The sequence below is a fragment of the Myxocyprinus asiaticus genome, chromosome 3 (assembly GCF_019703515.2).
Source record: "Myxocyprinus asiaticus isolate MX2 ecotype Aquarium Trade chromosome 3, UBuf_Myxa_2, whole genome shotgun sequence".
In the NCBI taxonomy this organism is placed as follows: Eukaryota; Metazoa; Chordata; class Actinopteri; order Cypriniformes; family Catostomidae; genus Myxocyprinus; species Myxocyprinus asiaticus.
Genome location: NC_059346.1, coordinates 59770320 through 59779597, shown reverse-complemented (window position 1 = coordinate 59779597; position 9278 = coordinate 59770320).

Genomic DNA, 9278 nt, shown 5'->3' with positions numbered 1-9278 from the left:
AGAATAATGCCAAGATACTGCTGGTGTAAAATTGTAAAGGGATATTTGATATCTTAAATAGTGTTGCCATGGCAACACATTAGTTGTTATTATTCCTTTCTTCCTATATTTGGGAGTAAACTTAAACAGTTGTAACTCATGAATGCTAGGCAGTACAGACTTAAGCCTGGTCTCTTTTTAAAGAAGACACTTGGCAGTTTATTGTGCAAATGAAAGCAGTTTTTAAAGTGAAATAAAAAAGCTATAGAAGTCTAAGTTTATTGTAATGAAAATATACTGCAAACTTTTTATTTATATAAATTAAATATAATAAACATTTCAACTGAAATTTAAAAATATTAGAAAATCAAAGCCATATATCTATGTCTAACCCAGTTCTGAGGGACAAAGTGCTCAGACGCAGAACCAGAAATGTCCAATAGAGGACAGCCAAGTTCCATTGGTCAGAGGACAGCCAAGCTCCAAGATGTCCTCACTGTAGCCTGTAGCGCAATGACATACTGGATTTTGGTGACGTCATGATTGTTTGAACATGCTTGCACTAACTCAATGGCACCCATGAACTGTTATTGTATGTGTTTTTAGCGCTCATGTTGTCATTGTTTGGTAAAATTGTCGTTGTTTATGTCTAATGATATATATATATATGATATAAGCATGCTCAATGTTTGTGTTTGTTGCAGAGCTTCAAATATTTTTTATCACATGCTCTTAGGTTTAAAAGCTAAATGTATTTTGTGATTAGTATAAATTCATAAGCAATTAGTAGATTTAATGTGTGTAAAATGCTTTGTCATTTTTAACGTGCTTAGTATAAATAGCCAGTATGAAACAATCATCTTTTAACAAGCTAAGGGATGTAACCATTTTATATGCATTAATGTAAACACATTTTAAAATAAAACCAGATTTGTTTATTTGATTTGGGTCATATTAATTTGCTGATGTGTATAAGCAAAGACGAGACTACAGTTTATATCGATATATTTTGATGCTGCATTACACAACCCGTTTCTTCCATAAAGCCATGCGGTGTTTGCAGCTCTACAATCTCAAACTCTCCGTGCAAACCCGCCCCCATTCTCCCTCTCTATGGCCCTGTCCCAATACCCTCCACTTACGGTTTTGGTCTTGCCTACTTACCCACTTGTCTTACGTATTTCCGGTGTTTGGCCACTAGTGTGCAAGTAGACCTGAAGACTGCGAGTGTGTGGATGACTTTTGATTGCACGTTTGGACGCTCGTAGACTTAACGATGTTGGCGCTGGTTGCAACAGCTGTTTTAGTCTTTTCACTCAGCGGGAAACTGATTGTTTTTGGTAGCGGTGACTGTTATAGCCTACTTAAAATAATAAATAACTGAAAAATGTAGCCATCTTTTCATTTATTAATACACTACTGGTTGTTGGAAGTGTATTGTGCTGTAGAAAATATGTAAGTAAAATTTTTTATAATGTTTTTATTGTGTGAAAATAATTGTAAAAGTTAATTATTTTTATTCATTTTGATTTTCAATACATTGCACATTAAAATGTTTAACTGTAAAATTGCGTCATCCATAACTGCTGTAAAATATAAAATATAAGCAATTTCTTTCTACTTTGTTTCTCTAATACACTGCATAGAACTTAATTTAAAAAAATAAAAACTTTATTCTATAAACCTGTGTGATCCATTAATAGCTATTAATAAAAACCATTTAAATTATATGCTTGGCTTGTCATTTATATAAGACGACCAAGGATTGTTTTGCACAACTTATCAGTGTGTGGTTTCATACAACAAATAAAAAGCATTAAAACTTATATTTTAAATACATAAAGTTGAGAAAGAACCTGTGGTAGTAGTTGATACATTTTTAATTTTAAAACAACATTTACTAGATTGCATATTGTATGCCACACTGGCTGATAAATGACCAAAATGACCAGCGGTATTAGGCAAGAACTAACAAAATAAGGTGATTACTGGGTGAGAAGTATAACAAAGAGGTATATAAATATACACATAAATAATAATTTGTAATTATGATGCTGATATTAAGTAATCCCAAACGCGTTATATAATGTTGAATACTTTCAGCTATACCAAAATAAATATATGTTTCCGTATCTGATTATAATAAATAACTTATGTTGAAAAGCTTTCCTTGATGTCATCATGGCGAAAATACACCGATCGCTCAGGAAGGTGGGATGTGGGCTCCTGATCATGATGAACTCTGGGATACACTTAGCCTGAAAGACTGCTCCGAAGCGGTATTCGCACTAGTGTGGATTTAGTATAGGTTAAGTGCACTGAGCTTTGGCATGTTTTAGACATGGGACAGTCTTGAACACTTACTTCTTGTCGCGTGCACGCGTACTCAAGTGGCCAAAGCTGCAAGTGTGGGTATTGGGAAAGGGCCATTCTTTTTCTTTTTTCAATCCATTAATTAAAAGCAGCATGCCGCACATGCCTTTGAAAATTATTTTCTTTTATTATATCAAATGAGTCAAGTGATCTATTGAACTGTTGTACTCTCTATCGATGTCTGTGGTTGAAACCTACAATTGCAATTAATTTTATGACAGTTTTGTTTCTGCACTTTTCGTCTGGACAGATGAATCTCATGGTTCAAAGTTGGCTGTGATCACCATATCATCTCCCAGATACATTCACCAGCAGAGCTGGAGTGTTTTTGTCATGTGTATTCTGTTGATTCATGTCTTTTATTTTGAAATGTTTAGTTCTTGTTTCCCTTGTCATGTGATTCCTGTTTTCCCTCCATGTTCATGTGTCATGTTTTCATTGGTTTATTGTTTAATTATCTTGTTATCAGTTCTGTTTGTTCATTGGTTTATGTTCCCCCATGTCCATGTATTTAAGCCTCATGTTTTCCATTGTGTAGTTGTCTAGTATTGAATGTGATGGATGTGAATGTTGTTTTGTTGTCAAGTCAAGTCAAGTCAAGTCAAGCCAAGCCAAGCCAAGCCAAGCCAAGCCAAGCCAAGCCAAGCCAAGCCAAGCCAAGCCAAGCCAAGCCAAGCCAAGCCAAGCCAAGCCAAGCCATAGTCAAGTCTAGTTTATGTCAAGTTCATGTTTTTGTTAAATCACGTTTATAGTTAGGGTTTTGGATTCACTTTTGTAAATAAATTGCACTTGGGTTCTTCATCTTCACGTCTTCGTCATTGCCATCATTGTCAGCAGCCAACATCGTTACAGAATACTAGACCAACCATGAACCCAGCAGTTCGGCTTCTGCGCCTACGTCAGGGGAATCGTCCCCTGGAGGACTATGTTGAGGACTTCTGCGGTCTAGCCAGCCAGGTGGACTTTAATGAGGTTGCCCTCAAAGACTGTTTTAGATTTGGACTGAATGAGTCCATTTCTTTTTTGATGCCTGGCGGTCGCAGTTCCCTCAGCTCAATATATCGACCTCGCCCTATGGTTCATTGGTTCCCCGTTCACTGTGGGGGAGGCGGATGCCGAGCCAGAGTTCCACGTCATGGCCGCCGCCGAGCCAGAGTTCCACGTCATGGCCGCCGCCGAGCCAGAGTTCCACGTCATGGCCGCCGCCGAGCCAGAGGTCCACGACATGGCCGCCGCCGAGCCAGAGGTCCACATCACAGCAACGCCTCAGCCTGCTCCATGCCACGTCACACCACGGGTGGTAGGCCACTTAGGTCTTCCGCATCCTGTCCAGGGGCCAGACGTGGAGATTCCTGAGGTCTGGTCACGGGTGCCAGATGGTGCCCAGTCCCTGAGACAGAAGGTCCTTCTTCAGGGGAATTCGCCGGGGGGGCTGTTGTGAGGAGCGTAATATCCGAGAACCATGTCTGGGTGGGCCAGTAGAGTGCTACTAGGATGATCTGCTCCTCATCCTCCCTGACCTTGTACAGGGTCTGTGCAAGTAGGCTCACTGGGGGAAATGTGTATTTGCGTAGTCCAGGGGGCCAGCTGTGTGCCAGCGCATCTATACCAAGGGGTGCCTCGGTCAGGGCGTACCAAAGCGGGCAGTGGGAGGATTCCCGGGAAGCAAACAGGTCTACCTGTGCTCGACCGAATCGACTCCAAATCAGCTGGACCACCTGAGGGTGGAGACTCCACTCTCCCCTGAGGGTAACCTGACGTGACAGCGCGTGGCAGCTACTGATGCCCTGGATCAACGGCCGAAACCTCCACAGGGCGAGCAGTACTGCCAACAACTCTAGGCACTTGATGTGCCAACGCAGCCACGGGCCAGTCCAGGAGCCGGCGACTGTGTGCCCATTGCATACGGCACCCCAGTCCGTCTTGGAGGTGTCTGTTGTAAGCACAACGTGCCTGGAGACCTGCTGTAGGGGAACCCCTGCCTGTAGAAATGCAAGGTCGGTCCAAGGGCTGAAGAGGCGGCGACAGATCGGCGTGATGGCCACGCGATGTGTCCCACGGACTCGAGTCTGAAGCCAGTGCTGAAGCGGTCTCATATGCATCAATCCGAGTGGTGTGGATGCAATATGCCCCAGGAGCCTCTGAAAAAGTTTCAGTGGAACCACTGTCCTCCGTCTGAACGCCTTCAAACAGTTCATCACCGACTGCGCGCTCTCGTTCGTGATGCACGCTGTCATCGAGACTGAGTCCAACTCCAAACCGAGAAAAGAGATGCTCTGAACCAGGGAGCTTGCTCTTTTCCCAGTTGACCCGAAGCCCCAGTCAGCTGAGGTGCCGGAGCATGAGGTCCCTGTGTGTGCACAGCAACTCTCGAGAGTGAGCTAGGATTAGCCAGTCATTGAGATAGTTGAGGATGCGGATGCCCACTTCCCTTAGCAGGGCAAGGGCTGCCTCTGCGACCTTCGTGAAGATGTGAGGGGACAAGGACAGGCCGAAGGGGAGGACCTTGTACTGGTATGCCTGGCCTTCGAAGGAAAACCGCAGGAAGGGTCTGTGTTGAGGTAAGACCAAGACGTGGCAGTATGCGTCCTTCAGGTCTACTGCCGTGAACCAATCTTGATGCTGGACGCTAGTTAGAGTGCGTTTTTGCATCAGCATCTTGGACGGGAATCTGTGCAAAGCCCGGTTCAGTACTCGCAGGTCCAGGATTGGTTGCAACCCACTGCCTTTCTTCGGTACGATGAAGTAAGGGCTGTATAACCCTTTCTTCATCTCGACTGGAGGGACAGGCTCTATCGCGCCCTTGTGCATAAGGTTAGCGATTTCTGCATGCAAGGTAGCAGCGTTCTTGCCCTTCACCGAGGTGAAGCGGACGCCGCTGAACCTGGGCGGGCGCCTGGCGAACTGAATCGCATAGCCGAGTCGGACGGACCGGGTCAGCCATCGCGACGGGTTGGAAAGCACGAGCCATGCGCCCAAACTCCAGGCGAGGGGGAAAAGGGAATGATCACTTCGGACATACCGGCGGGTGGGGCCTCACAGCGGGGCGGAACTCGAGGTGCCATGTCGAGGGGACTCTAGCCTCATGGCCGTGCTGAGTCCAGGGACATCGAAGCACTTACCTGGCTCCTGCCACCCACCATAAGATTGGCCGAGGAGGGGGGAGGAGGAATCTCGTTCACTGGAACCAATCCCATGTGGGCGTGTTTGTGCCACAGCTGGGCGCACAGGGGCAGGGGGTCCGCCATTGGAGCGCCAAACCTGCCAAAATGGGACGGTGGACGGTGGTCGTGATGACGGCCTTGTGCACTGGATATGTGACCCAGGAGATGAGGGAACCATTCTTTTGTCAGGCTTTTGGGTGCCGCAGCCTCCTGGGCATGCAGCGACAAAAGATTCTCCTCCCGGCCCTCCACTGGGGGATGGAGTGGTCTGTCGACCAGCCCCAGAGAAGTGGATCTCCTCGCCCCTGGGTCGCCTGTCTCGGGGGCGCTTTGAAGCCTTCCTCGGGTTCTTAGCGGCCGGCCGCGAGACAGGTGGTGTCTGCTTCCTGTGGAGGGCTCCACGCCGGAGCCGGGCCACAGGGGCGGGCTGCGGCTGAGCCCGTGTTGCTGCTGCAGGAGGACACCCTCGGCGACGAGCAGACATGGTGCGGGGTCTTAAGCCATGCCGGGACAGGATATGTTGTAAGGCCTCCGTCTGCTTCTTCACCGCCGAGAACTGCTGGGCAAAGTCCTCAACCGCATCACCAAACAGGCCAACCTGGGAAATGGGGGCGTCAAGGAACCGTGCCTTGTCCTCCTCTCCTATCTCGACCAAGTTGAGCCAAAGGTGGCGCTCCTGGACCTCCAGGATGGACATCGCCTGCCCGAGAGACCACGCCATAACTTTTGTCACCCGGAGAGCAAGGTCGGTTGCCGAGCGCAGTTCCTGCATCAATTCTAGGTCAGAACTACCCTCCTGCAGTTCTTTTAGCGCCTTGGCTTGGTGGACTTGCAGGAGAGCCGAGCCATGCCATGTAGGGCGGAGGTGGCTTGTCCAGCGGCACCGCAGGCCACAGTCATCATGAACGACGTAAACCTACAGGCCCTGGACGGGAGCTTCGGGCGCCCATGCTAGGTGGCGGCGCTCTGCGGACACAAGTGCACCACGAGCGCCTTATCCACCTGGGGGATCACCGAATACCCCCTGGCCGCTCCACCATTGAGGGTAGTGAGAGCGGGCGAGCTGAAAGACCGGGACCGGGCAGTAAAAGGTGCCTCCCACGATCTTGTCAGCTCCTCATGCACTTCTGGGAAGAAAGGAACGGGGGCAGGGCGTGGCCGTGGGACTGGGCGACCGTTCCTGAAGGAGGAAGCCCAGCCGAAGCCTCTGCGTCAGACTGGACGAGCCCGTTCTCCGATGCTGCGCTAAATAACTCATCGTCTTCCCGAGCTCCGAACGAGAAGTCAAACTCGTGCTGAGACGAGCCGGCGGTCTCGTGCGAGAGCCCGATCGGGGCAAGCAAGTGTGCTGGGGAATGGGAGGTCCATGGGGGGATACCCGGCAGAGGTGGTCCCATTGATGTCCCCAAATTGCCCCCAGTGCTAACCAATGCAGCCTCAAACCCATAGGTAGAAGGACCGGAGCGGGGAGCCGCTGGGGTAGCTCGCTTTCTTATGAGCCACCTGTAGCTCGTTTTCTTACGAAAGCAAGCCACAACCGCAATGTTGCCATGGTGATGTTCTCGCAATGAGGACATGACTCATCCATGAACGATGTCTCCGCGTGGGCAGTGCCCAGACACGTAAGACAGCGATCGTGGCCGTCAGAAGTGGAGAGATAACGACCGCAACCAGGAATAACACACAAACAGAAAGCATCTTTAAAAAGACATTCTGTGTGTGTGCCGCTCTTTTTGTGAATGAAAATGTACTCTTTTAGAATATACTCTCTTATTTTCGCTCTGCCAAAGCACCCAGGGGCATTCTCTGTACTCCACAGGTGCAGAGGGGGAGAAGCCGCTGAAATGCACCGTAAATCCAGCAGTTTTGAGATGCACCTTTGGAGGGAATTGAATTCAGTGCACTGAATACAACCGCTCGGCTCCAAAGAGAAAATCTGAATGAGTGATTGCATACCAGCTCCTTTTATACCCATATGTCCGGGGGAGTGGCATGCAAATTCCACTTGCCAATTCTTATTGGCCTTTTTTAAAAAAAAGCAGAGGTGTTTGGGGCTCCCAAGAGTGACCCCTAGTGTCACTACATCAACACAACGTCGAGTGAGTGACAGATAGGGAATGTAAATTTTTCACCATAACGGCTGGTAAATCCCCTGTTTTACCAGCCATTTTCTTTTTTTATTTGTATTTTTTTTTTAAATCAGGGACAATACTAAGCATTGTGTCGATGTAAATGTGCCAGATTTAGTCAAGATGTCTCTTATTTGCCATGTTGATGTTTCAGGTTTGAAAAAATACACTAACCAAAATTATCTATACAAATTATACAAAATCATAAAAGAAAGAGATCACAGAAAACATACCAATGCCAATTCCAATATTTTCCAACTGAAATATATAAAACAGCCATACTCAACACATTTTGATAAAAATGCAAATAATGCAATGAATGTGATAGAAAGTGGCTCTTTGGAAAAATTAAAACACAACCATAAGAAAATTGTTACAACCCTAATTTATAGGCTATATCTGATGAACTATGATAAAATATTTACTAATAAACTATTAATTCTTTATTATAAAAATTCATACATATCTATCTATATACAGTATATAAATATATATTTAATGGCTTACAAAGAACAATTCCTGCCCCTAACCTTGGAAAAGCACTTGGATCTTTATATGATCAACTTCAATAGTGTCTGTTAAAGGTGCATTCAGTAATTTTTTTCTCATTAAAAAAGTTTAACTCTAAAGACATGAATTGTAATTTTTCAATATATGTAGGAAATCATGACCACTCACACTAAAATGAAGACTCCAGTCATATCCGTAACCTTATAAAAGCTGTTTTATTCTACATGGAGAGGGTCCGCACATGGGGGCTGCCATGTTAGAATCATATGACCAGCCGAATACAACTCGCTTAATCTCAGTAGCCATCCTGTTATTTGACACTTTCACTCATTGATTAAAGTAATCATGGCTGACTGTGAAAACTACATTTCTACAATGACACCTGAAACTGAAAACTATTGATATTAAATTATGCTGCATCCAAGCCACTAGGTGTCAGTGTAAGTCCAAGATGACACAAAGACAAAAGTTACCGAGGCTACTTCCACATTAATCCGGATACATTTGAAAATGGCATTTTCAAAACGCTCTCCATCCACTCTGCCGTTTTTAAGTGTTTTCCAAAAGTTGCTCATCCACACTAAAACATATGAAAACGCTTAAATCCCCATATTGCGCATGCATAAAATCGCTGTTCCGTGTATGGGCTGAAATGCAGTTGTTCTCGTGTTTCCTCGCCAGACAGCAATTCAGAGTAAACTTTGGGTTGCCTATGAAAGAATGCATTGTGAAGGTTGTACAAAGTAAAATTTATCTTTAATAATGCTCTCAAAGTGAATAACAGGCACAATAACGCCGCTACGATGTGGGCCGCCATCTTGATTGTTTGGGTTGAATGGATCACATGACTGCGTCAAATGACAACAAATACGTCATTGTTTTCAGATATCTCCATCTTCCCCTTCCACACTACAATGCGAAGAAGGCGTTTTCAAATGTATCCACTTTGGAAAGCGTTTTCGAAAAGCTCAGTTTTTGCTGTCAAAAATGCTGCCTCAGTTTAGATGAAAGGCCAAAACAGAGAAAAAGATGCATTGTCAAACAAAAACATATTAGTGTGGACGTGGCCTGAGTGCACCTTTAACTATTCAGACCCAGTTTAGGTTACCCCTCAAGTTGTTGT